Here is a 27,818-nt window from a genome sequence, read left to right as displayed (position 1 = left end):
ATATCAATTTGCATTTCATTCTGTTTACTGCCAACATCCAGTTTGATAAGATCAACTGCTTTTTTGATTGTAATTCCATGATAAGCCATGATAAGGAGGATCATAAATTTTACGGACTTGGTGTAAAAAATACTTTTGCAAAACTCTGAAAGTGTTTTGAGCCAGCTGGGGAGGGCACCATGAACTATGAATATTAATCTCAAACATCCCACACTTGTATTGATGCCATCCAATGGGTATCCAGAGATATCATTTGCAAATATTGGAATTCCCAAAATTAGATAAGATAAGAGTATACAATGTTTAGGGGAGGTGTCATCCTGCCAGTAGTAATCAGTCATTATGGTAAATGTTTAGGATAAGAAATCAGAGTTAAAAAAATTTAATCAGAAAGAGACAAATATAGAAGAGCTATAGCATGTACATATTGAGGAAAAACTTGGTTCTTTAGACTATTTAGATTGTAAGCTCATTTAAGTAGAGACATCACTATCTTTTGCTTATATAAGTCAACTTGTATAAATTATTTGTATTTCTTGAGAACCCATTGTACGGCGCTGCAGGAAAAGTCTCTATCATATAACCCCAGCCAGCCGAATCAAAGCTTTCCCTGCATATAACAACACTGGCAGAAATTAACTGTATGTTTCAGCCACGCATTGGCTACGTTCTTGGTTCCAAATCTGTGGACATCTCGACTGCATACAACAATTCTCCTATTTATGATGGTTCCCGTACTAGCAGAATCTCTTCAATCATTGGGCTTTGTGAATTATAATGGAGTTGGAAAAAGCATGTCAACCAAAGTTGATGACAACTGTCAGTGGCTTACAAAAACCACAGGGTATGCCAGGTCAAGTGCTTATTTCTCCACTAGCTTCTGCTCCTGAGACAAATTGTCCCTGGATCTCTTCCTTTCACTTAAACCTTTGTTCTTGTTCCCGAACCTTGGCCATCTTCTATTTATATTCCTGCAGCAAATTTTCTGGATTATTTTCTATTTCCAGTAGTCATGACTATGCTCAAGGACACTTCCTACAAGACCCTTCCCGACTTTCTTCTCTAACTGAGCTCCAATCCTTTGCAATAATGTGTATGCATATACTGTAAGGACTTGTTTATTGTCACAATCCTAGGATAAGTGTTGTAGAATTATTAAACCCCTTATAAACCTATAACCATTATTAGCCCCCTTATAAACTATATAATGCTTACTGGGCCCCTTTAATACTATATTCTCATATTCAGCTCTCAGGCCTCATAGTTTAAGCTTTACAAGATTCCTTTGTTCATAGAAACAGCATGTCAGCAGATAGTCTTGATAGAATGTATAATTGCTAAGAAGGCCTTGAGAACACTGAAGGATACTAACCTTGAAACCCTTAACGTACCAGCCACTCATTATGGATAACTGCCAAGCCCCCCTCCCATCGAGTAAGCTGTAAGCTCACTCGTGCCCAGCAAGATGGCGCTGAAACCTGGAGGAGACAGTCATGACGTCAGTTATGACAAAAGACGTAACACCCAACAGGGAGGGCATTTAACTAACCACTTTATAATTTAGCCAATTGACAATGTTTTCTTGCTTATATTTTGATTTTTACAATGATGTAATTTCGCCTTTAAAAGGGCTTGCAAGCCCGCTTTTGAACAGAAGCCAATACATTTCCTGAAGTTCTTTCATCTAATCTGAACCCTGTGTCAGTGTGAATTTACTTCTGCGTATACGCAATTTAAACATCTCTAATTTGGACAGGAACAGATAGTCATTCAAACTTCTTTGTTTGCTTAAAAGATTCCCTTATCAGCTGGCGTCCAACTGTGTGGCCTGGGTTATGCCCTGCTAGGGCAGCCGTCTGAGAAAGATGTGGAGCAGGTGAATCCTGGGGGAAGGAAGGAGATTGATCACCTCTGAATACACGGTTGAGTCTGCAGCTCCTATCCGGTATGTTCCAGCCCCTGTGATTGACCTGCCCCAGAGTCTGTGACTGGCTACCTAGAGGTCATCAAAGTCAGGTAATATCTTGCCCAGAGACCCACACCTTACTTGTTGATATTTACTTTTACCTGCACATACTGACTATCTGTTGCCTGGGTGTGCTCTTATTGATTTGTCCTTATCTTAGTGCCCGGGTAGTTTTATTTGTTTATTTGCCTGTTTACCCCTTTTAGGTACCACGTGGCTGTGGTAGTAAGGAAAAAGGGGGGTGGATCTGTGGAAGTTTTCCTGGGGATCTTCTGTTTGCCTGTTTTCCTCTTTTAGGTGCCGAGTAGCTACGGCAGTAAGGAAAAAGAGGGGGGGAACCTGTGGAGGGGTGTAGACTCACTGCCTCCTGGGGGTTTCCCATAAGTGTCACTTTGACTGCTAGCCTCATTGGACATCACTTTACTCTGCTTGTTGTGTGCAGAGAGGTGGAACACTGCAGCCTCGAGCGCTGACGCTGAGTGTTCCAGTTTAACTTTTGTGGCAGGTGGATTCAGGCTGGTATTGCTGTCTCCATCACCACGTGGTAGTGGTACTTGCGGGTGGGTCTGCAGGTGTACTACGGGATTGAGTTAGGTGGCTTTTGCCACACGTGTAAGGAAAGGGATTTTCGTTAACCCTGTTTGAACTTATTTGAACTGTGATGCATGCACTGTATTTTACTTGAAATGTTGTCTTAATTGTCTGTCACACAGATTCCTGTGTTTACTTTTATCTTACTCTCTGTACTATTTACACTTTCCCCACCTGTTTCTCTCTCTCTCTCTCTCTCTCTCTCTCTCTCTCTGTATCTGGGACGCCTTATATAGAGGGTATGGGACAGAAATTAGGAAAGCCCAGTAAGGGGTGGTTCGCGTGTGATTTGGTAGAGGATAGAGAATGGGAAGAGATGGTTAAGAAGGTTGATAAGATTGCTAAAGTGTGTGGAATTACCGTACCTCCGTGCGGTAGATTGCAGCCAGAGAGCTGGCGTAGGTTACTGACAGAGAAGAAGGGAAAGCTTTCAGATCATGATTTAGTCCGGACAGCTGAGGCTTGGTACCGGGTGGCAAAGGCTATTCAGCAAGAGGGATGGATTGAGGAAGAGGTAGATCATAAAGGTGTAAAACTGTTTGTGTACTACAAAAAATTTGTTTCAGGGAAGCTCTCCCAGCCAGCGCTTAGTTATGGCGCACACGAGGTGACCCCTCCCAGCTCCTAGTCCCCTCTCTGCCACTGCCCCCGTTTACCCAGTCCTGAATGCTGATGGATCCATATTTTCCCCACCATCAGTCCCGCAACTCCCATCATCCTCATCCAACCCTTCACCCCGTCCATCTCCCTCCAGCCCCTTCCACCCAGTTCTGTCTTGTTACTGTACGGCAGTTACATGGTTAAATCAAATGCCTGCAGCCCCCCTCACTCTCTCTCCCCCTCCCTCTCTTGCTTTCTGGTCTCCGTATGGAGATTTAGGGGGGAGAATGTGGGCGTTTTGTGTTCAGTGAGAGTTATTCAGAAACTACTGATAAGACTTAGCAATGGAATTTTTTTCAAAGATCTAACAGGCCCAAATCTACCACTAAGGCCCCAGCACCTCCTTCACCTGATTCAGCCCAAGAAGACTAGGATATTGGCAAGCGTGTATCATTAACCCCTGTTATGGCAGTATCTGCAGGGGAACAAGGGGGGGCATTAGCCACTGTTACTTTACCCATTGAAGGCCACCCCACCACATTCCTAGTTGATACAGGTGCAGCCCGAAGTGTTCTGCGAGAACAAGACCTGCCTGATTCTTCCTTTTTGTCCAATATTGATGTCTCCTGTGTGGGAGCGGATGGTCTTCCAAGACAAAGCCCATTAACTACTCCTTTGCGGGTTGGCCCTAGTCTGCTTGCCCGTTTTGTGGTGTCATCCACATGTCCCATTAACCTGTTAGGTGCTGATGTACTTTCCCGCCTACAGGCATCAATCACTTTCACACCTGATGGCCAAGTGGAATTATCTTCAGCCCTCTCTGATTCAGATACCTCAGCCTTGTGTTCCTTACCTCTGATGCTTCACCTAGAGACACCACAGGATTATGCAGAAGGCATGAGAGAAAATTTCCCTGCATCTCTAATGAACACTGTCCCTAAGACTTTGTGGTCCTCGGGCCCAGAAGACATAGGCCATCTGAAGGTCCCACCAGTAATGGTCAAACTCATCCCAGGGGCAAAGCTACCAAGAAAGTCTCAATATCCATTGAAACCTGCCCAAGCAGCAGCCATTACCAAGCAAGTCCAAACACTGCTGGAGAAAGGGGCTCTTGTTAAATGTGAATCTCCATGTAATACTCCATTGTTTCCTGTGAAAAAGAAGACACCCAAGGGTGAACCAGAGAAATACCGAATGGTCCAGGACCTCAGAGCAGTGAATGAGGCAACAGTCCTGGACACCCCAATTGTGCCAAATCCACACACACTCCTCTCTGGCGTTCCACCTTCTGCCAAGTACTTCACAGTGACTGACCTAGCCAATGCATTCTTCAGTGTTCCGCTGGAACAACGTTGTCAATACCTGTTTGCCTTCACACATGAAAAACAACAATATACATGGACTGTTCTGCCCCAAGGGGCACAGAATTCCCCAAGCCAATTTGCAAAAGCAATGAGTATCATCCTTGACCCCTGGCAGTCTTACCATCCAGAGGTTGTCCTACTCCAATATGTAGATGACTTGCTCCTTTGTGGAGATGATGTTCCCATAACTGAAAAATGCTCTCTGGATCTCCTCTGTTATCTTGCAGATCAAGGATGCAAGACGTCTCTCATCAAACTTCAATTCTGTCAGCCTACTGTGATCTTCCTAGGCCACTGCCTGTCACATGGCACCAGACACCTCACACGTGACCGTGTCAGAGCAGTGTTGGCCATTACACCTCCAAAGAGCACAAAATCCCTACATGCTTTTCTAGGCCTCATCTCATACTGCAGAGCCTGGATCCCTGAGGCCTCTCTGCTCATGCAACCCTTGTATGACGCTCTCAAATTGGACCCCTTCTGCCTGTCACCAGAGGCACTTGACAACTTCTACACTCTTCAGCGAGCAATTGCCTCTGCCCCTGCTCTTGGCCTACCAAATTATGACAAGCCTTTCAAATTGTTTGTGTCTGAAAGACAAGGCCATGCTACGGGAGTCCTCACTCAACCACATGGTCCTGGCGGACGTCAGAGGCCTATTGGATTCTTCTCCTGTCAGCTAGATATCGTAGCCAGAGGCACCCCTTCCTGCCTTCGTGCTGTCTTTGCAGCTCAAGAACTTATTGACTGTACTGGGGACCTGGTTCTTGGTCACCCTCTTACTGTCTTGGCACCTCATGACATTTCTGCAATAATCAACCAAGTCCAAATCAAACATGTCACAGCTGCCAGACACCTTCGACTCCAGTGTCGTCTTCTGCTACCTGACAACATCGCCCTCCAAAGATGCCAGGTTCTACACCCGTCCACTCTTCTGCCACTCCCTGAGGGGGGTACCTATTATGGATTCATCATGGATGAAGGATATGTCCTACTTCTTACACACACCCTGGCAAAACTGCTTCCCAGTCTACCTCCCTGTGACGGGCCTGAATATGCTTTTTGCACCATGTGGTACATACCAACCATCAACCCTGAACCTCGCTATGAGGATGAACTTTTCCAGTTGGTTGAGATAACACTCACCTTACAGGACTTCTACTATGATACTGAAGGTAACAGCATGACCTTAGTCCAACTGCCACATGAACTTAAACATCTGTACCATCATTGGGACACAGCCATTCCACATGTCCCTGTAACCAAGTCAAAGACTAAGTCATGGGGTGATCTTGGGCCCATGGCAAAATTATGGGCCACCATGAATGATTCACAACTTCAAGAAATAGGTGTTGCCAAGTATGCATCAACTGAACGTGAACCTGTAAGAGCATGGCCACGTTACTTTGTGAAAGAAGAATTTGAAGACCTGGTCATACAGCATGACTATGATCCAGAAACCCCCCATGACTGCTTTGAACAGATGAAAGTGGAAACCACACACCTACCAACCGTGCATGAGGATCCACTAACAGATCCTGACATCACCCTGTTTGTGGACGGCTCCAGATATGCTGATGAAGAAGGAAAATATCATACAGGATATGCCGTCACCACAACAGATGAAATTATTGAGTCATCATCACTACCATCAACAAAGTCTGCACAAGAAGCTGAATTACAAGCTCTAACTTCAGCATGCAAGATTTCTGAAGGAAAGCGCGCCAATATCTACCCAGACTCAAGATATGCACTGGGCGTGGCTCATGACTTCGGAGTGATTTGGAAAACAAGAGGATTTATTACTACTGCCGGTACACCAGTCAAACACAGTTTTGCGATCAAGGAGCTGATGGATGCCTTCCTACTTCCAGAAGAAGTGGCTGTTTTGAAGATAAAAGCACATGGGAAGTTGGACTCAGATGAAGCAAAGGGCAACCATCTAGCTGATCAAGCTGCAAAGCAAGCTGCAAGAGGACCACAGGAAGTGGAAAGAAGAATGTCCGGAAATGAAGAAATTCCAAGAAAAGAAGAAACTCCAAGAAAAGAAGAAATTCCAAGAAAAGAAGAAACTCCAAGAAAAGAAGAAATTCCAAGAAAAGAAGAAACTCCAATATTCACTCTGCAGACTCTTCCAACCGACCTAAAGATCTTACGAGAACAACAGGCTGCAGTAGCCCCTGAGGAAAAACAGAAATGGAAACAGAAAGGGGCTGTTCTAAAAGATGGAGTGTATTACAACAACCTCAGATTCTGTCTCCCTAAAAGCTTGTACCCAGCAGTTGTTCAATGGGCGCATGGCCCTGCACACTTATCAAAAGATCTGATAAATGCTCTCATACAGAAGTATTATGAAGCTCCTGGAATTACCACGCTAATCAATAACTACTGCAAAGCGTGTGTCATCTGTGCTAAATGTAATCCTGGGAAAACAGCTAAAGTCCCCTCGAAGCACCTGGCTAAGCCCATGTATCCATTCCAAAGAATCCAGATAGATCATATCCAGATGCCAAAGAGCGGCAATTATGAATATGCACTAGTAATAGTGGACATGTTCTCAGGCTGGCCAGAAGCCTACCCAGTGATTAACATTACCGCCAAAACAACAGCACGACGTCTACTTACAGAAATTGTGTGTAGATTCGGATTGCCGGAAGTCATTGAAAGTGACCAAGGTCCGGCCTTCACAGCATCAGTTGCCAAAGAAATTTGGACTGCTCTAGGAGTGACTCTTGCTTTCCACACCCCTTACCACCCACAGAGTAGTGATCCTGATTCTGACACAGGCAACCACAGTCTGCTACCCGGTGATTGGGTCCTAGTCAAGAAATTTGTGCGAAAACACACTCTGGAAGCAAGATTTGAGGGACCATTCCAAGTTCTTCTGATCACCGCTACCTCTGTCAAGCTGGCTGGTAGGCCACATTGGATTCACGCCTCTCACTGCAAGAAGACACCTGCTCCAGAAGAAGCTGATTCTGCACAACCATGTACTTTTGGTACCTAATCTCCTTGATTGGCCTTCTTAAAGCCCAGCAGGTGGCCATAACTAAAGATGCTAGTGGATACACCTTCTGGTATAATTCATCACGTACCCGTGTGGCCACCTTTACCTTTGATTACTGTGATATTGTAGATTGCCCATTCCCTAAATCACAGATTCAAGCCATTTATAAAGACATACCGCAGGCAAAAGACCCCTACATTTGTGTAGTTGATAACCAGTGGGGGCATAATTGTGATCATTGGGGGGCGGCGGGATGGAATACCGGGCCTGCCTGGGGTTACAAACCAAAAAGTGCTTTATCAAAAGTAGATGATCATGGTAGATCCCTCCTCCAAAGAATGACTAAGAAAGCCTGGAGGAAGTACACCTATGAAATTAATGTTAAATATTGAACATCCTGGCCCAGAGGATGCTGGTCAATATGTAATGGGAACGTACTGGAGAAGGGGTTCCTATAACAAACTAGGGCATTTCTACCTCAATGATATGTGTCACTCTCCAGAGTGGCAAGGAGCTGTACATATGGTCCCAAATCCGCTGAAACCACATATCCAGTCCTTTAGAGACATGATGGCCATTGCTAACCCTACTTTTGAAGATACCATGGCCGCTGAAACTGGATTTAATGACATTAATTTGTGGTTAGAGTGGATGAGATATAATGCCAACAAGCATAATAGAACCGCATGTTATGTATGTGGTGGTGCCTCACCTTGGCACCGTTCCCCTAATCCTCCCTTTAGAAATAGAAGAGTGTTTCTTGAGTCTTTTTGCCTACCGCTATGATTTTAACAGGTCCCTCTGCGAAGCATGGACAGCAGAGTACCCTATCCTAGTAGGAGGTGTTAAACCCCCAGATGGAATTACAATCTATAAAGAAAATTCCTACAGAAGACTGTAGACCAAACGACACCAACCTTTACTCATCTTGAAATTGGTGATCAAGATCTCACATCGCCCTGCATTCCGCTACAAACTCTTCCCTATGACGACGAAGTGCAGAAATTCTAGGGAGGGATAGCTAAGGGACAGCTTCCGTCTGTATGGGTTAGTCTACCGTGTGGAGAAGTGGTGGACAAGCCACCGTGGGATACCCATGGGAGTGAAGCGTTCGAGAGCCGTACTGACGGATGAGTTGCAGCCTAGTAGGGTCAGATTAGGGATAGACTTGCACTTTGCATTAACACCAAAGTAGCGGACATGGGGGTTTATGTGTCTTTGGGCTAACAAATCTTCTGATACTAACAAATAAAGTTTATCCTTTTTAGCAATTAACACTCTATAGGGGGGACTGTTGTAGAATTATTAAACCCCTTATAAACCTATAACCATTATTAGGCCCCTTATAAACTATATAATCCTTACTGGGCCCCTTTAATACTATATTCTCATATTCAGCTCTCAGGCCTCATAGTTTAAGCTTTACAAGATTCCTTTGTTCATAGAAACAGCATGTCAGCAGATAGTCTTGATAGAATGTATAATTGCTAAGAAGGCCTTGAGAACACTTAAGGATACTAACCTTGAAACCCTTAACGTACCAGCCACTCATTGTAGATAACTGCCAAGCCCCCCTCCCATCGAGTAAGCTGTAAGCTCACTCGTGCCCAGCAAGATGGCGCTGAAACCTGGAGGAGACAGTCATGACGTCAGTTATGACAAAAGACGTAACACCCAACAGGGAGGGCATTTAACTAACCACTTTATAATTTAGCCAATTGACGATGTTTTCTTGCTTATATCTTGATTTTTACAATGATGTAATTTCGCCTTTAAAAGGGCTTGCAAGCCCGCTTTTGAACAGAAGCCAATAAATTTCCTGAAGTTCTTTCATCTAATCTGAACCCTGTGTCAGTGTGAATTTACTTCTGCGTATACGCAATTTAAACATCTCTAATTTGGACAGGAACAGATAGTCATTCAAACTTCTTTGTTTGCTTAAAAGATTCCCTTATCATAAGCAGTGAAAGGTGGAGGAAGGCATGGATGTTGACGTGACAGTGTCAAAGTCTGCAAGAAAAAAGGGGGCGTATTGCAGGCATATAGTCAAAGAGACAAGATGAAAGGAAGCACTGCAGACCACCTATTGGTGACCACAGTCACAATGGAGCACAAAAAATGGTAGGTACAATTGCACAGGACATGACAACATATCACACTCACCAGGACTGAATTTCTACTAGTCAGGACTGAATTTTTACTAGCCCATGGAAATGTGTAAATTTTGAGCCCCGAATAGACAGTAATAACAGCTATTGATATCTGCCTCAGTAGCATGTGAACAAAATGTTGTCACAAAAAATAAATTGGATAGATACCATAAACTTAACATACATTGTAGAATAATCTCCCCTATGTTATTATTTTTTTATTTTTTTTTATCCAAGAATAGGCTTCATGAAATGTTATAGCTTTCACTGGTCTTTCACAAATCTACCCCATTGCCTTATGCATTTTTGCAAAAGGTTAACTATTTGTTAAACTGAAATTAACCAATATATACTACTCTAAACAGACAACTTTTCAGAAGCTTTAACTTCTATTGAGTTAATCCAAATGGAACAATCTCCAGGATGAAATTGGTTAATACATCTGCAGCAAGTACAGTCACTGCTAATCTTATGCTCAATGAAATAACAAGAGTCTATTAAAGAATTAATTTCCCCACATTTTTTTCCATGTTGGGTTGGCAAACTTCCTTAGAGTATGTTTCTGTGGCAGATTAAAGCTTCTTTAAGTTAAAGGTATTGTCAGAAACAGTTCTTCTAGGCTTTGCGTTTTTTAAATACTTCTATACATCTGCTGTAATATACAGCTGCTACAAACAAAAGTCTAAGCAAATGTGTTTTATCTAAAGTAATACTACACCATTGTATGGACTCTTAAAAAAAAAAAATAAGCCTTTGGTAAAGTCAAATACCTTAAAACGTAAAGTTGAATAAAACTTAATATAATAGGAATTGTACTTGTGTTTCCATGCTTTGTACCTTTCTTTGCATTTTGTACTCATTCAGATTTTTATTACATCAGCTAACATGTAGAACATATCGAAGAAGAACTAATATTCAACTGAGCAACAATGATTTATCTATTTCATCTTTTAAAAGGAGTATTTCATATTTAAAGAAAGACATAGTTACATAGTTACATAGCTGAAAAGAGACTTGCATCCATCAAGTTCAGCCTGCCTCACATATGTTTTTGCTGTTGATCCATAAAAAGGCAAAAAAACAAGTCTGAAGCGCTTCCAAAAGTTTCTTCTTGACCCCAAATAGCTGTCAGGTACTTCCTTGGATCAAGCAGCTATTACCTCACTAATGAGAAATGATATCCCTGTTATGTTATGTTTTTGGAAGTATTTATCCAATTGCTGTTTAAACATCTGTATGGACTCTGATGAAACCACCTCTTCAGGCTGGGAATTTCACATCTTTATAGTTCTTACTGTAAAAAAAAAAACTTTTCTTTGCCTTAGATTAAATCACCTTTCTTCCAGCCTAAATGCGTGACCTCCTGTCCTATGTATAGCCCTGTTTATGAATAGATTTCCGAATAATGGTTTCTAAGAGCCCCGAATATATTTGTATAATGTTATCATATCCCCTCTGTGGCGCTGTTTTCCAAACTAAAGAGATTTCCATTTTTTAACCAATCCTTTTATCAATTTTGTAACTTGTCTCTGCACTTTTTCTAGTGCCATGATATCCTTCTTTAGAACAGGTGCCCAAAATTGCACAGCATTTTCAAGGTGTGGTCTTACCAGCGATTTATAAAGTGGCATAATTATATTTTCATCCGGAGAATTTATGCCCCTATTTATACAAGACAAAACCTTACTGGCCTTAGCAACTGCAGATTGACATTGCATATTGCTGCCTAATTTGTTGTCTATAACAATTCCCAAATCCTCCAAATCCTAAACCATTTAGTGTGTAAGTTGCTCGTGTATTATTGACCCTGAAGTGCATAACTTTGCATTTCTCTACATTAAATTTCATCTGCCATTTTAGTGCCCTGTCCCCCAATCTATCTAAATCTCTCTGCAGCAAAGCAATGTCCTGCTCACGTTGTATTACTTTACAGAGTTGTGTGTCATCTGCAAACACTAAAACATAGTTTTCAATGCCTATTGCAAGATCATTTATAAATATGTTAAATAGAAGCGGTCCCAAAACAGAACCCTGAGGGACACCACTTAACACTTTTGTCTAGCTTGAAAATTTACAATTAATGACAACTCATTGTACTCTATCCTTGAGCCAATGTTCTACCCAAGAACAAGAATATTTATCTAGAACAATTTCTTCAAGTTTGAAGACTAACCTATTGTGAGGAACCGTATCAAATGCCTTGGCAAAATCAAAGTAGGTCACATTCACTGCAACACCCTGCAAAACACTTCTCTTTGAGGTCAGTTTAAGTAGAAGAGTACACTGAAAACTGTTCATAAAACAGGCAAAACCTATCTGACCTTCGTTTTTATGGCTTTCAGAGGTTGTGACCTCCACTTCTTGATCAAATCATGATCATCTTGGGGGAGGGGAGAGCTGACTAGCATGGTGAGCGATCGCACATTGCATGAGCTCCAGAACAATTCCTGTAATATAGTACTTTTTGCACATTTATACAATGCTAATCTAGAACTGTACAACACTGTCAACATTCTCTCACCCTGGAGTTGCTATTTTACACTCACTTTATTCGCTTGTCAACCCAATGGGGCAACCTGAGGTCTAGCTGTGGCCTGTTGACACAGGAGCGAGGGAGGCGACCGATCCCTCAACCCACACACTATCAGTGTAAACTACAGTGAACTGCTCTGCTTCCCTCCCCTCATCCTCCCACCAGTGAGGGATATCCCAGCACATTAAGCTACACTGACCTCTGGGACTGACCTATACACACCCTGATAATATTTTGGGGACTTGCTTTAAAGTCCAAGATAGTGACAGAGCACAACTCCACGTGGCATGTTAGTCCTTGATTGGACTCTCTTTCAGCATTCTGGGACCAGTTGAGGTGTCATGAGGACCCCGATTTGAAGTGAGCATCTGCTGATACGGCACCTAAGACCAGCATCACTTCTGCATGCCCTTCACAGGAGTGGTCAGATGGGCCCACAGAGAGACACTTAGTTCTCCCGAAAGGAGGAATGCCGGGAGAGGGAAACCCCAGTATATTCGACATGTATATGCCTGGAAGAGGAGACGGATGGGCATCCAAGAGGGAAGATGGGCATCCAATGTTCCTGGCCAGCCCCCCATTTTAAACTGACTCCTCAACCATAAACGGAAATGCCCTGGGACAAACCTGCTTCTTGGTGCTGACCCTGGAATGGGGCTCTCGCCAGCTGCTTTACGGGGATACCTGGAGGAAGTTTCCCTCTGCTTCATCTGGCAAGTCACGACAAGGCATTGGCTGAGAGGCTCACTTACTTATGTAGGTTTTGGGCTCCTTACTTATGTAGGTTTCCCGGTGTCTACCACCCTAAGCAGGGTGTCCTTAGATCATAACAGTTGCCTTTATATTTGTCCTTGTGTTTATTAAGTGCTAGTGTACAGCCCTATTGTGCTCAACCACGATCTACATAACACTTGATTTAGCTCTCGATCTATCACTGTAGATTTAGACTTTCCACTACTTAATGTTAATTTGTCATGCTTATGCCTAGTCTGCAGTTTATTTAGTTTCTTATAATTCTGCTATAGATCTAATCCTACATCTGTCTGATTTAATTTGTTTTATACAAATATATAAAACAAAGTGCAGCTTTACCTGACAGTTCATGTCTTTCATCATTGTATATATATATATATATATATTTGTGTAAGGGGCAAATAGCCGTATATGGAGTAAGGATCCAGCATAAACATAGGATAGTATAAAGGGAGCAAGTCGGTTGTGGTGTGCCAAGACCGACGTTACAGTAGGTCTGTAAAATAAAGAGGGCCCACCAAGGAGTAAGAAAGTAAAGTAAATGGAAAGAAAAGAGAAAGTGTTGAAATGAGGAGTGGGTAGGAGGGTCATTCTGATGCTGACCGCAAGCGATATGAGTCAGGTAAGGGGTGTCCCTTATATAGGGGAGTGAATTAATTTAAGCCCCTCCCACAAATACAGGCCAAACGGCCTTAATACATATATATACTATATGACATTACCAACTCTTGTATTTACTACTGCACTTCATAAATAAAGAATGTAAAGAAAAAAATCAGAAAGGGGGATCTTGTTCATTCTTCAATTATAGACTTTTTGTCTGACACTGAATGCATGGAGACCCACATCCTTAGCTATAATTTGTAAGGATCTATTTAGTGTATGGACACACATTTAACACACACCCTCACTGACACTCACACACAGAACAATATATATTCACTAGCGCACACACACGCATTGTCAATGTCTCACACTAACACACACTTTCAATGACAAAATATACACATACTTTTGCTTACACACCAGTCACAAACAAAACACACCAATATAACATACATTCACACTAATTGACATACATAAAATAATAGCAACCCACTTATCCTCCATCATACCTGTGCTAGCTATGACTGGAGGTGATGTGGAACAGTGTGTGTAGAAGGTGTCCCTGTTGTCTAGTGGAAAATGCAGTACATGCTGATTCCTGCTCTCATTTGAGGACTTTAGAGGTTCACAGGCAAGGTATAGTCAGGATATCAAGTCCCAGTATCAGCTGCCAGCAATGAGAACAGGTTTATCATTGGGTACTGGATTTACAGTTACCCCATGCAAGGGTAAAACAAGTTAACAGAGGGCCTTGGTGCAAGAATTGGTTGTGCTTCACTGGAAACATTTAAAATAGCCTTATCATGAATTGCATCAAAATAGCTTGCAAATATATTATTATTATTATTATTATTATTATTATTATTATTATAAAGAGCCAACAAATTTCACAGCGTTGTACAATATGTGGGCTAACAGACAAGTATTTGCAACAAGAAGAGTTGGGCGCACAGGAACAAAGGGTGTTGATGGCCCTGTTCAAACAAGCTTACATTCTAGAGGGCGTGAGTAATGTGGCACAAGAGGTAAGGGTGGGATGTATTTAATGCACAGGAAAAAGTAGGTTACCAAAATAGTTTACAATGAAGTGTTTGTTTTTTGGATGACAAAGTTGCAGGAGAGGAAGCAGGATGGGTTACCAAGGTTACCACGGTGGAAAAGCTTTTAATAGTTAATAGTTTCCTTAAGAAGCGAGTTATTAATGATCTCTGAAGGAACTGAGACTAGGCGAGAGTCTAACAGAGCAAGGAAGAGAGTTACAAAAAAATGGCACAGCCTTAGAGAAGTCTTAAAGGTGGGTTTCAGAGGAGTGAGTATCGATAGAGAATAGACACAGATATTCGGCAGAGCGTAGGGGCCTGTATGGGACATACTTATGTATTAGTAGGTAGGAGCATCATTATACACAGATTTGTAAACAAGCACCAGAATTTTACATTGAGCTGTAAATCTTACAGAAAGCCATTGTACGGTCTGACAGAGGGAGAGGCATAGGAGGTGCGGGCAGACAGGAAGATGAGCCTGACAGCCACATTCATTATAGACTATAACAGAGTCAGCTGGAAACACATAAGACGATTAAGTAACATATTCAGTGGTCAAGGTGAGAGATGATAGTGGCATGGACCAGCACCTTAGCCGCATCTGGTGTTAGATAGGAGCGATTGTAAACTATGTTTTTTAGATTGAAGCGGCTGGATTTTGCAAATTACTGGATATCAGGGTCGAAGGAGAGGTGGATAAAGACCTTAACATTTGTATTTGTTTCTAACATGAAGACATGCATTAATAGGATTTTAAAAATAAACATGCAACAGCATAGGTCAATGTTTCAGCCCAATTACTTTGACTTTAAAAAAAGGTCTCCCAATTGGACTGAAACAATCTATGCAGTTGCAAGACCCCCAAATTAAAGCAGCCCATATGCAAATTTCTAAGCCTATTGACCCACTGAACAGGTCGCCCCACTGCTCTCAATCCTAGAGGAAACCCAGAAGGGAAGGTGGCTACTCTAGGGGGTGGATAAGGAATCACTCACCCAACCAACTGACCCTAGACAGAATAAGACCACCTGGTGTCACCCCATCTGATGGTATCATCTGGAGTGGTCTGCACCCTTTAATGATAATCAGAAATAGATTATCAGAAATAATAGCTGCAAATTAAATAATCAGCACACTCCTATACTCTCTTAACCCCTAACACTCACTCTTTATCTTCCTCACCTTTGCCTGTTACACTCTAGCCCAGCTTTGTACATCACTTCATATCCTCTCTGTGCCTCCCATGGCCTACTCCCAACTTCCAAGTGCATACCCATCTGAGTAATGCTCTATCTTGTCCTCCTCTTATTTTCCCTTTCCTCCCTGAGTTTTAAAATTTCTCCTTACACCTACTTCCCTCAACCTCCCAACAACCTCCACATTAACCCCTCTATGCTGCACTCCTCCCTTCTTTCATCTCATGCCCTGCACTCTTTTCTCTATTCTCTCCATTCTTCTCCCACTCGATCTCATCACAGACTCCATCCATATAAAACCCGCTCACACCTTCTGTCTCTATCTCTCCTTCTGCTTTTAGCAGCTGGGGATGTCTCTCCCATCCCAGAGCCCATCATCTTCTTTACTCACACTAAGTCAACCAGAGACCCCACACACCTCATCCCAATACCATGCCGTCTATCCCCATCTACATAAATTCAGTGTGCACTCTAGAACGCCCGCTCCATCTGCAACAATATAAATCAACAGCCATACATGACCTTTTCATCTCAAATTTTTCACACTTCTTGCACGCACTGAGACCTGGCTGTCCCCCTCTGATACCTGTACCCCTGCTTCCTTATGTTATGGTGGGCTACAATTCTCCCACACTCCTAGACCAAACAACTGTAAAGGAGGTGGTGTAGGCATCCTTTTCTCCCCTCAATGTACCTTTCAACCTATCCTCTCTGCCCTTGCCCTATCCTTTACTTCCTTTGACGTTCACACTTTCCGTCTATTCAAAGCCAATCCTCTAAGAATTGCCATAATTTATTGTCCTCTCGCCCTGATCATCAACAGCTTCTTCTCATCCTCCGTAATCTCGGTCTACGAGATACCGCTCTCCTGGTGCTCTTCCTACCTCTCCCATCGCTCATTCAGTGTTTCTTTCTTTGGCTCTGCCTTTTCTCTCCAATCCCTCTCTGTTGGTGTTCCCCAAGGGTCTGTGCATTCGGACTCCTATTGTTCTTAATCAACACTGCCTCCCTTGGTAAACTCATCTGCTCCTTTGGCTTCCAGTATCATTCCTATGCGGATGACACGCAAAATGTATCTGCCCTCCCCTGATTTCTCACCACACCTCTTGACTTGTGTCTCTGATTGCCTCTCTGCTATTTCCAACTGGATAGCTGCTCATTCCCTTAAACTAAATCTGTCCAAAACAAAACTTCTAGTCTTTCCTCCCTCAAGTGTTGCTATTCCCTTGTCTGTGTCCCTCCAAGTCAGTGTCGCTACCATCTGCTCTACCTCTAAGGTTTGATGCCTAGGTATTGTCTTTGACTCTAAACTCCTTCACGCCTCATGTCCAATCAATCACCAAATCCTGCTGCTACCATCTCAGAAATAATGCGCGCATCTGATTCTATTTAATGCCAGATGCGGCTAAGGTGCTGGTACATGCCACTGTCCTCTCTCGCCTTGACTACTGCAATCTGCTTCTCAGTGGTCTTACGTGTTCCCAACTTGCCCTGTTTACAAAAAGGTAGACCTAGGTGGAGAAGAGGAACCTCCTCATCCCTACACTAAGTCGACCCAATAGGAGACCCCTCCCTTCGGTAATGCTTCACTATAAAACTTAACGTTTATTGTAATTCATTAAAATAAAATATATATGTGCAAACACCAACAAAATAGAAAGGTGAAAAAAAGGTAGGAAAAAAGTATAAAATAATACTGGGGAGAGCCACAAAAATAACTGAGGGTGTGGACCATAATCTATAATATATATATATAGTCCTTCCAAAGGCACCCCAGATAGAATTCCAGCAAATATGCTCAATAGCCAGATAGGGTGAGATATAGGGAGAGGAGCTCAAAGTAGGTATAAAAACCTGGTGTACTAGATAACAACAATGGAAACAAATTGTATCAAGTGCACATTGTTGCTAAGTTACTCTTAAATCCCTGTGTTGTGGGATGTTATATCAAGTGCACATGGTTGCTCAATTGCTTCTTAAATCCCTGTGTTGTGGGATGTTAAACTAAATCGTGTTGCCACTAGAAAGCAATAGAGCTAAATAAACACACTTGTTCCAGCGAAATGATCGAGCTAGAACAAAGGAGGCCCCTTCTCTCAAGGGATTCCCCTCCCAGACCCCCAGATCACAGGAAAAGAGTTGAGCATACAAAGCTCCTCTCAATACAATTAAATAAACATACTCAGTCCCCAGATTGCTAAATCTATTGCTCGCTGGAATCTAAAATACGTGGCTGCTCCTGACTAAACTAACCTAACGCGCGTTTCAGCGCCTTAATGCGCCTTCATCAGAGGTATAGTGTCAGCCAGTCCCTCGTGCGCCTCTTTTATGCAGGTATACCGGGTCGGAAAACAGTGGGCGTATCCAAACTGTTCGCGCCGAAAAATCCCGTTCGAGTAAGTGCCGCCCCCTTGTGAACGTCACCGGATGATTGACAGGAGTTCTAAGGACCTCCCTGGTGCATTATCGACTAAACATTCAATTGGTATTGAACAAAGTGACGATCTGTGTCCATATTTAATCAAATGGATCAGACTGAAGTTAGTCTGTATCCATCCTTAGTCTGACAGATCCAGCTAATTATCCTCTTTACACGAACTTAATGATTAGGGGAGCTAGTCCATGATCTGTACACATATGCACATTACTGATATATCAGTGGTGAAAAAAGTATATAAGTATATGTATACATATATGTAAGTGTGGTACATAAATGACAAATGAATTATTTACACGATCTAAGTCCTTATTTAAAGGGGCAGGACCTAAAGATCTATGCATACATGTCTAAATATATGTATGTAGGAGTAATTAAAGGATCCATGCTATGCTTGTCTAAGAGCTATAAATCTGAGTCCTGGTTATTTAAAGGGACAGGACATGAAAAAAACCTACTGTACATACATATCTATATATGTATATATATAGAAATGTACAAAAGGTCCATTTGTTCCTTAGCATTATTTCCTTCAATATAGATGTTTTACCACTTGTGCACTTATGTGATTGGGGGGCCGAGGGACGTTAAAAACCAAATTTAAACACACAAATAACGAAAGTATTTACACAAATTATTATATATATATATATATACAGTTTTAAGTAGTTTTGCATTACTACTGATGTTGAATATTATCTACTGTGGAACTCATTTTAGTTTTCAATGAAGGGCGTAAATGTAAACCCTTCATTTAATCCGTTAGGGGCCAGTGTATTGAATTTGTAGATCCAATAGCATTCTCTCTTGAGAAGAGTACGGTCCAGGTCGCCACCTCTGCGCCCCAACTGGACCTTCTCAATACCCGCAAACTTGATCCCTCGTGTGTCACCTTGGTGTTCATTTCTAACATGTCTAGAGACTGGGGTATCTCGGAAATTCCTGACTGAATGTATGTGTTCCATAACTCGCCTCTTGAAGGGGCGAATAGTTTTCCCCACATATCTGAGGCCACACACACATATCAGTAGGTATATAATCCCCTTCGTATTACAATTGAAAAATTGTTTAATCTGACATGTTGATTGGTCAATCAAGTCTGGGAGAACTTTAGAATCTTTTGACATATATTGGCAGGCCACACACCTGCCACATTGGTAAGTTCCCTGCACTGAAAGCCAGTTTGTGTTGCCCCTTTTTGTAGATAAATGACTAGGGACCAACACTTCCTTTAGATTTTTGCCTCTTCGTGCAGTGAGGGAGACAAAAGGAGTCACCACTCCCTTAAGTTGGGGGTCTTGGGAAATCAAAGGCCAGAATCTGCCTAGTATTCGTTTGGTCTGGTCCCATCCAGAGTCAAACGTGGCAACACAGCGAATAGGTTCTTGCTTTGTTGGTGCTACCTTATCTTGTAGGAGATCTTCTCTATCACTTAACAGTGCCCTTTGATACGCTTTTTTGAGGCAGCGATTGGGATATCCCCTCTCTTTGAACCTAGCTCTGAGGAGTTTGGCTTGGTTGATAAATTCATCCATAGTTGAACAATTCCTCCTCAGGCGTAGGTACTGACCAACCGGGATGCCTTTTTTCAAAGTTATCGGGTGGTGACTTTCCCATCTCAGCATCGTATTTGTTGAGGTGGCCTTTCTAAACAGAGTGGTGTCAACTCTTGACTCTTTAGAGATATTAACGGTACAATCTAGGAAATTAAGTGTAGAGCCACCAATTTCCATTGTGAGTTTTAAGTTCAGCTCATTGGTGTTCAGTTTCTCTACAAATGACCTAAAGGAGTCCTCCGTGCCCGTCCAGACAACGAGGACATCATCCATATACCTCTTCCAAAGGAAGATGTGTCTTGTGAACTCTACATTGATCTCAGAGAAAACCACATTCTCTTCCCACCACCCCAGGTGCAGGTTAGCGTATGATGGAGCACAAGACGTGCCCATAGCTGTACCCTGCACCTGGTGGTAGAGCTGGCCATTAAAGAGAAAGAAGTTGTGGGTTAGCACAAAACTCAGCAACTCTATTACGAATCGCGTGTGGCGCTCATGTCGCAGTCCCCGTGTATCTAGGTAGCATTTAGTGTGTGCCAGTCCCAGGGTGTGGGGGATTGATGAGTACAGGGCCTCTACATCGAGGCTACATAGAAGTGCACCTCTGGGTAGATTGAGAGACGTTAGGCACTTTAATGTGTCCTTTGTATCTCTCAAGTAGGAGGGTAGTTTTTCCACAAATGGTCTAAGTATTTTATCTAGATAAAGACTAGCCCTACTTGTTAGATTGTTCGACCCTGACACAATTGGTCTGGCTGTTAATTGAGTGTAATTTTTGTGCACCTTGGGTAGGCAGTAGAACGTGGACACAACCGGATTTTTAATATAAATGTAAGCATGTTCTCTCCTACCCAATATGCCTTCATCAAATGCTGAGTCCAAGACACACTTAAGATCTGACAGAAATGTAATGGAGGGATCAGAACTCAATGTACGGTAAGTTGTATCATCCTTGAGTATGTTGTTTGCGAGCTGAATATAGTGTGCTCTGTTTAAAACAACAATGTTCCCCCCTTTGTCTGCCGGTTTGATGATGATGTCCTCGTTGTCCTGCAGGACACGGAGGGCACGCCACTCATCTCTTGAAAGATTACTGTGAGGTCGAGGTTCTAAGGAATCTGTTTTGAGTTTTTCTACCATTTTGCATACTGATTCCACAAACATATCTATGTTTTTGAAGTTCTTGATGTTTGGTGTAAATTTGCTTCTAGGGCATAAGTCTGTGTAGGGGTATGGGGAGGTGTCATCATTGTCTTCCAACAGAGATACAAGGTCGTTCAGGCATTGAAATTCTCTGACACTAAAGCCCAATTCCCGGGCTCTTTTTTCATTGATGGTAAGAAAGTATTTATGTAAGGCCAGACGTCTGCCAAACAAATGGATATCCTTTATCCAATCAAACTTGTTGAAAGGGGGTACCGGGACAAACGATAAACCCTTCCTCAAGACCTGATACTGTGGGTCAGTAAGTATAGTGTCAGAGAGATTGAGGACCTTTGTGTTGGTATCTAGTATCTTTTCCGTGCCCTCCCCCTGTATCTTGTCTGTCTGTATTGTGATGGCATTTCCCCCTCTCGGGGGCTCTGCCCTAAAAAAGTAACCCCTTTCTTCAGGATACCTTTTGATTGTTCGTTCGTGCGGGATACAGAGGCTGTGTTAGTGTCCTCATTGTCTGTGTCTGAGGTCTCATACTCAGATGTGGTATTTTGGTCAGATTCCACATGTGTAACCTTTCTGAATTTCCTATATACACGTTCATTTTTATAATCTTGGTGGTCCCTTAGGAATTTCTTATGTTTCCGATTTTTAATGGAATCCCTATATTTATTCAAATTCTGTTGAAGACTGGCTTCCTGAGTGTTAAAGTTAGGGTCTTCTTTAAACTGTTGTGTGGCTTCCACTGCCTCATTTACTTTATAATTAACTTCTGTAAGTTTTTTACTTTCGAATCTGCATATTATATCCATAAAGGTTCGGGAACAAAGGTTTGCCGCCTCTTCCCATTCTTTAAGGAGGGTGGCATCATTTATATTGGTATTAGGCATAATTTGTACCCTGAGACCCCTTGGTATCATCGATTTATTAAGGTAATTTTGAAGGGATGAAATTTCCCACCCCATTCTAATCTGTTGTTTACAGAAATTCGATAGTTGTCTAAATTTTGATTCAATGTTCATATCTGTAGATAGGAATGTACATTCTTTGTCTGAGAATACTTTCTCAGCATCTACGCACCATTGATTTGGGTCCTTTAATTGATTAAGGAAACTGGCCATATTTGTGAGTTTGCACAGTAGTAGGGAATAAGACACACTTTTGAAGGTACTAAAACCCGTTTAGAATAACTTAAGTCAAAAGAAAGGAGAAAAGAAGCCAGTGACTAAGTCAACCGGCCTCTAAGTGTGTCAGGGGGATCCAAAAAAGGGGGGGTAACCCTTACATACGTGAGAAAAAACAATATTTACAAAAAGGTAGACATAGGTGGAGAAGAGGAACCTCCTCATCCCTACACTAAGTCGACCCAATAGGAGACCCCTCCCTTCGGTAATGCTTCACAATAAAACTTAACGTTTATTGTAATTCATTAAAATAAAATATATATGTGCAAACACCAACAAAATAGAAAGGTGAAAAAAAGGTAGGAAAAAAGTATAAAATAATACTGGGGAGAGCCACAAAAATAACTGAGGGTGTGGACCATAATCTATAATATATATATAGTCCTTCCAAAGGCACCCCAGATAGAATTCCAGCAAATAGGCTCAATAGCCAGATAGGGTGAGATATAGGTAGAGGAGCTCAAAGTAGGTATAAAAACCTGGTGTACTAGATAACAACAATGGAAACAAATTGTATCAAGTGCACATTGTTGCTAAGTTACTCTTAAATCCCTGTGTTGTGGGATGTTATATCAAGTGCACATGGTTGCTCAATTGCTTCTTAAATCCCTGTGTTGTGGGATGTTAAACTAAATCGTGTTGCCACTAGAAAGCAATAGAGCTAAATAAACACACTCTGTCAGACTAAGGATGGATACAGACTAACTTCAGTCTGATCCATTTGATCAAATATGGACACAGATCGTCACTTTGTTCAATACCAATTGAATGTTTAGTCGATAATGCACCAGGGAGGTCCTTAGAACTCCTGTCAATCATCCGGTGACGTTCACAAGGGGGCGGCACTTACTCGAATGGGATTTTTCGGCAAGAACAGTTTGGATACGCCCACTGTTTTCCGACCCGGTATACCTGCATAAAAGAGCCGCACGAGGGACTGGCTGACACTATACCTCTGACGAAGGCGCATTAAGGCGCTGAAACGCGCGTTAGGTTAGTTTAGTCAGGAGCAGCCACGTATTTTAGATTCCAGCGAGCAATAGATTTAGCAATCTGGGGAATGAGTATGTTTATTTAATTGTATTGAGAGGAGCTTTGTATGCTCAACTCTTTTCCTGTGATCTGGGGGTCTGGGAGGGGAATCCCTTGAGAGAAGGGGCCTCCTTTGTTCTAGCTCGATCATTTCGCTGGAACAAGTGTGTTTATTTAGCTCTATTGCTTTCTAGTGGCAACACGATTTAGTTTAACATCCCACAACACAGGGATTTAAGAAGCAATTGAGCAACCATGTGCACTTGATATAACATCCCACAACACAGGGATTTAAGAGTAACTTAGCAACAATGTGCACTTGATACAATTTGTTTCCATTGTTGTTATCTAGTACACCAGGTTTTTATACCTACTTTGAGCTCCTCTCCCTATATCTCACCCTATCTGGCTATTGAGCCTATTTGCTGGAATTCTATCTGGGGTGCCTTTGGAAGGACTATATATATATATTATAGATTATGGTCCACACCCTCAGTTATTTTTGTGGCTCTCCCCAGTATTATTTTATACTTTTTTCCTACCTTTTTTTCACCTTTCTATTTTGTTGGTGTTTGCACATATATATTTTATTTTAAGGAATTACAATAAACGTTAAGTTTTATAGTGAAGCATTACCGAAGGGAGGGGTCTCCTATTGGGTCGACTTAGTGTAGGGATGAGGAGGTTCCTCTTCTCCACCTAAATATTGTTTTTTCTCACGTATGTAAGGGTTACCCCTTTTTTTGGATCCCCCTGACACACTTAGAGGCCGGTTGACTTAGTCACTGGCTTCTTTTCTCCTTTCTTTCAACTTGCCCTGTTACAGTGTTAAATGAATGCGACGGTGAGGCTCATCTTCCTGTCCACCTGCACCTCCCACACTTCCCCCCTTTGTCAGTCCCTACATTGGCTTTCTGCAAGATATAGGACTCAATTTAAGATCCTAAAACTTGTCCTCACTTTTACACAAATATGTCCCATCTAGGCCCCTACGCTCTGCTGGAGACCTACGCCTAACCTCTGTTCGTACTCTTACCTCTGATGCTCACCTTAAAGACTTTCTAGGGCTGCACTGTTCCTCTGGAATGCCCTTCCCCTCTCTGTTAGACTTTCACCCAAATCTCCACTCCTTCAAAAAATCTCTGAAAACTTACTTCTTTAGGAAAGCGTATCAATTAAACTGTGAACAGCTTTCCCTCCCCGCACCCTGATTCCTCTCTTGAAACTGTCATCAAAACAAAACACTAAGCCCTCAATGAACACTATCCTAGCAACCTATTTCTCTTACCTACCCTTACCTTTTGTTTTACACCACTTCCTCTAGCATTATTATTATTATTCATTTATTATTTATATAGCACCAGCAAATTCAGTAGTGCTTTATGTAAGCTCATTGAGCAGGGCCCTCTGTTCCTGGATGTCCAACTCATCTGGTTACAAATACTTGTCTGTTAGTCCACCCATTGTACAGCGCTACGGAACTTGTTGGCACTTTATAAATAATAATAATGATGCGGCTGCACATGGATTTTGACACTTTGGTGAGATGGAGGCCGCCACATTAATTCCTAAAACTGGGTATTGTAATCAATCGTTATCTTGCGTTAGTATATAATCTGCCTCTTAAACACGTATTGTTTGCTTTATTTATACACAAAACACAGACAAATGACACAGAGTTCACCAATATAAACAACTAGTGAATATTTAAACATTGGCTGTGCTTGAATCACAAAGGCTTTCATGGTACACAGCAAACCTTTTCTAACCATGCATAATTGTCATGGTTTTTGCCCTCAACTCACAAGTATAGGCCATAACCTATCCAGGTATAATAGGTAAGGAAAGCAATGGCAGAGAGATATTCGTTTCCAGCCCTTAGAGAGGCCAGATTAGCGATGGTTGTATCAAGCCTGGTCTAAACCTAACCACAGATTATTCAGAGAAGCAAGCTTCCAGCCTACACGAACCACCAAAGAGGTCTGAGAAATTCTCAAGAAACTGTTTTAAATTGTCTAGAACACCGATATGTACCGGTTTGGTGTCACTAAAATCTGTGTACATATAGAAATCGTTCACTGTTAAGGAGACAACTAAATAACACTGACCAATGATAACAAAAAAAACTAAAGAAAACAGCCTCCAGCAATAAGGTTGACTAAGAACACTGAAGGGCAACATATGTCCAGAGACTGTAGTAATATATATCATGGCAATACTTAAACCAAGGATATGAACATTCTCAGGAAGTTTTTTAATCAATGCTCAACATCTTTGCAAGTCATAATGCTGATTTACCACAGCAAACTTTTTTTTTTTTTTTAAGAATCAGGGTGCCCAAAAGGTAGATCCCCAGATGTTTTAAAACTACAGTTTCCATGATGCTTTGACATACTAAAGTTAATCTAAAATAGTTCTATAGTTCACACAAAGTTAAGAGAAAGAGCTAAACATCGCACTCACAGACGAAAATTGGCATACCATATTTAGGCGCATACATAAGTCTTCCTTGAACATAGCAATTCAGGAGAGTAACTACAAGAGGATAGTGCGATGGCATTATACTCCCTTCAAGCAAATCAACTGATCCCACTTTTCTGGAAAAAAACAAACTCCCCATCCACAAGAGATTGGATCCAGAAAGTAGAAAGTATTAGAATCGTGGAAGAAACTTTTCATTCCCTGTCCAAACAATACCACTTGTATACCTGGACATGGGAACCATGGTGCAAATTCCTGAAAAATATTTTGCTCGACCATGCTGACCCCCGACATAGTATGCCGACACATACAATTCCCGGATACTTACCCATTTTCTTGGTTAAACCCAAAGTTAGAATTTTAAAATTACCTGGTTGGTGAACCAGACACTTCAGTGCTTAGACAACAATACTATTGTTTTTATTGTTGCATAGAAGTTCAATTTTTAGTTATAAATTCGGTGTTGTTCCCAATAGTGTGTATCCGGACCAATTTTATAAAGTAAAGCAAAATGGGATATTCCTAGGCGAATGGAACGAAGAGACCACTTGGTTGGGTTACTTGGTCTAGCTACAAAAGAGACATATAGTCCACATTCCTCTTAAAGTGGTACATCCAACATCTTATATCCAACATCCTATACTCTCTTAGTTTCGGAACTTGCCCGTCTTATACCTAACAAGTTGTGTACTTATAAGATTGATGGTTATGTAACCTTCCCGCTCACAAAATTATCCCTGATGTGTCTATATTATCTTACGTGCTGTTACTTTCATATTGAAGATGCATTGTTGGTGGACTGTTCCAAACTTTTTACAATGTATTGCCTTTATTGATCAAAAATAAAAATGTATTAATACAAAAAAAAAAAAAAAAATAGGCAAAATCTGATTTCACGTGAAAGTGAAAACCCAATAAGGATACGTTCTGAAAATACAGTTCCACTGTGTTTCATTTCCATCATGTCAAGCAGCAGAACAAATATATTTTTTTAATCACAAAAATAAATAAAAAGTGTTACTCTTTTAACCCCTTAATGACACATGACATGTGTGACATGTCATGATTCCCTTTTATTCCAGAAGTTTGGTCCTTAAGGGGTTAAAAAAAAAAATAATTGGGGATGTTGCTTTTGGACACCCCTGGTGTACATCATGTTATGTATTTAAATATAATGAGAAAACCAAAAGAGACTGTTTACCTCCAAGTTAATCAATGGCTTTCATTTACCTTTGTGGATAATCATCATTAAATGTTATCACGTTTAATGGGCTGTGTTGACCTATTTCATCCACCTATTTTTTTTAGCAAGATTCTTTTTAAAGCAATCCATTAGTCTTTAGATAATTACCTATACAAATTACCTCTTTGTTTTAAAGCTTGTAATAGCTGCTATTACTAAATAAGTCTAAAAGTTTCAATGGGACCAGAGCCTAGTCATTACATCAGTAGAAAGGGTATCATCTGTGATTAAAATGTGACCTGTTCAAATATAAATATCATAAAAGCTCCGTTTAAATCATTGGATACATTTTATTTAATAACAAATGTATTAAATGCACAAAGTATTAAATTAGAGAATTAGTTGATAGCGAATGCCTATGAGGACATTTGAAGTATTAGGTGGTTAAATGCAGTATTATTATATTAATAATTACTAATATAAGTTCAAGATACACTATAGGCACCCAGACCACTTCATCTGGGTGCCTCTCCTTGAAGTGGTCTGAGTGTAGTGTCCCTGTCCCTCTTAGTCCTGCAATATAAAGCATTGCCGTTTTTGAGAAACTGCAATGATTACATTGCACGACTAAGACTGCCTCTATAGGCACTTCCTGGATTCTAACTTTTGACCTTGATTTGACTCCGTCAAACAACGCTGGACATCTTCATGCTCTGCATTAAGACGATGTCTTCCTATGGGGTGAGCTTGATGTTATTTTATTAACTTTTTTCTTTTATACTGTATCTATGTCTTAAACGTGCACCACCCTTGATTTCCTAACAAAAATGTGCGCAGTTATGCCTAAATGCCTATACTGTTAAACTCAATGTTAACACCCGTCTTGTTTTCGCTATTGTGGCATGGCGAGAATGTCTGTTACTCTCATGCGCGTCAAAAATAAAGAATTTAAAAAAAAAATGTTTGCCCTTTTTATTTACA

The sequence above is a fragment of the Pelobates fuscus genome, chromosome 6 (assembly GCF_036172605.1).
Source record: "Pelobates fuscus isolate aPelFus1 chromosome 6, aPelFus1.pri, whole genome shotgun sequence".
Classification (NCBI taxonomy): Eukaryota; Metazoa; Chordata; class Amphibia; order Anura; family Pelobatidae; genus Pelobates; species Pelobates fuscus.
The sequence above is the reverse complement of the archived record's forward strand: the minus strand, read 5'-3'. Positions refer to the sequence as shown.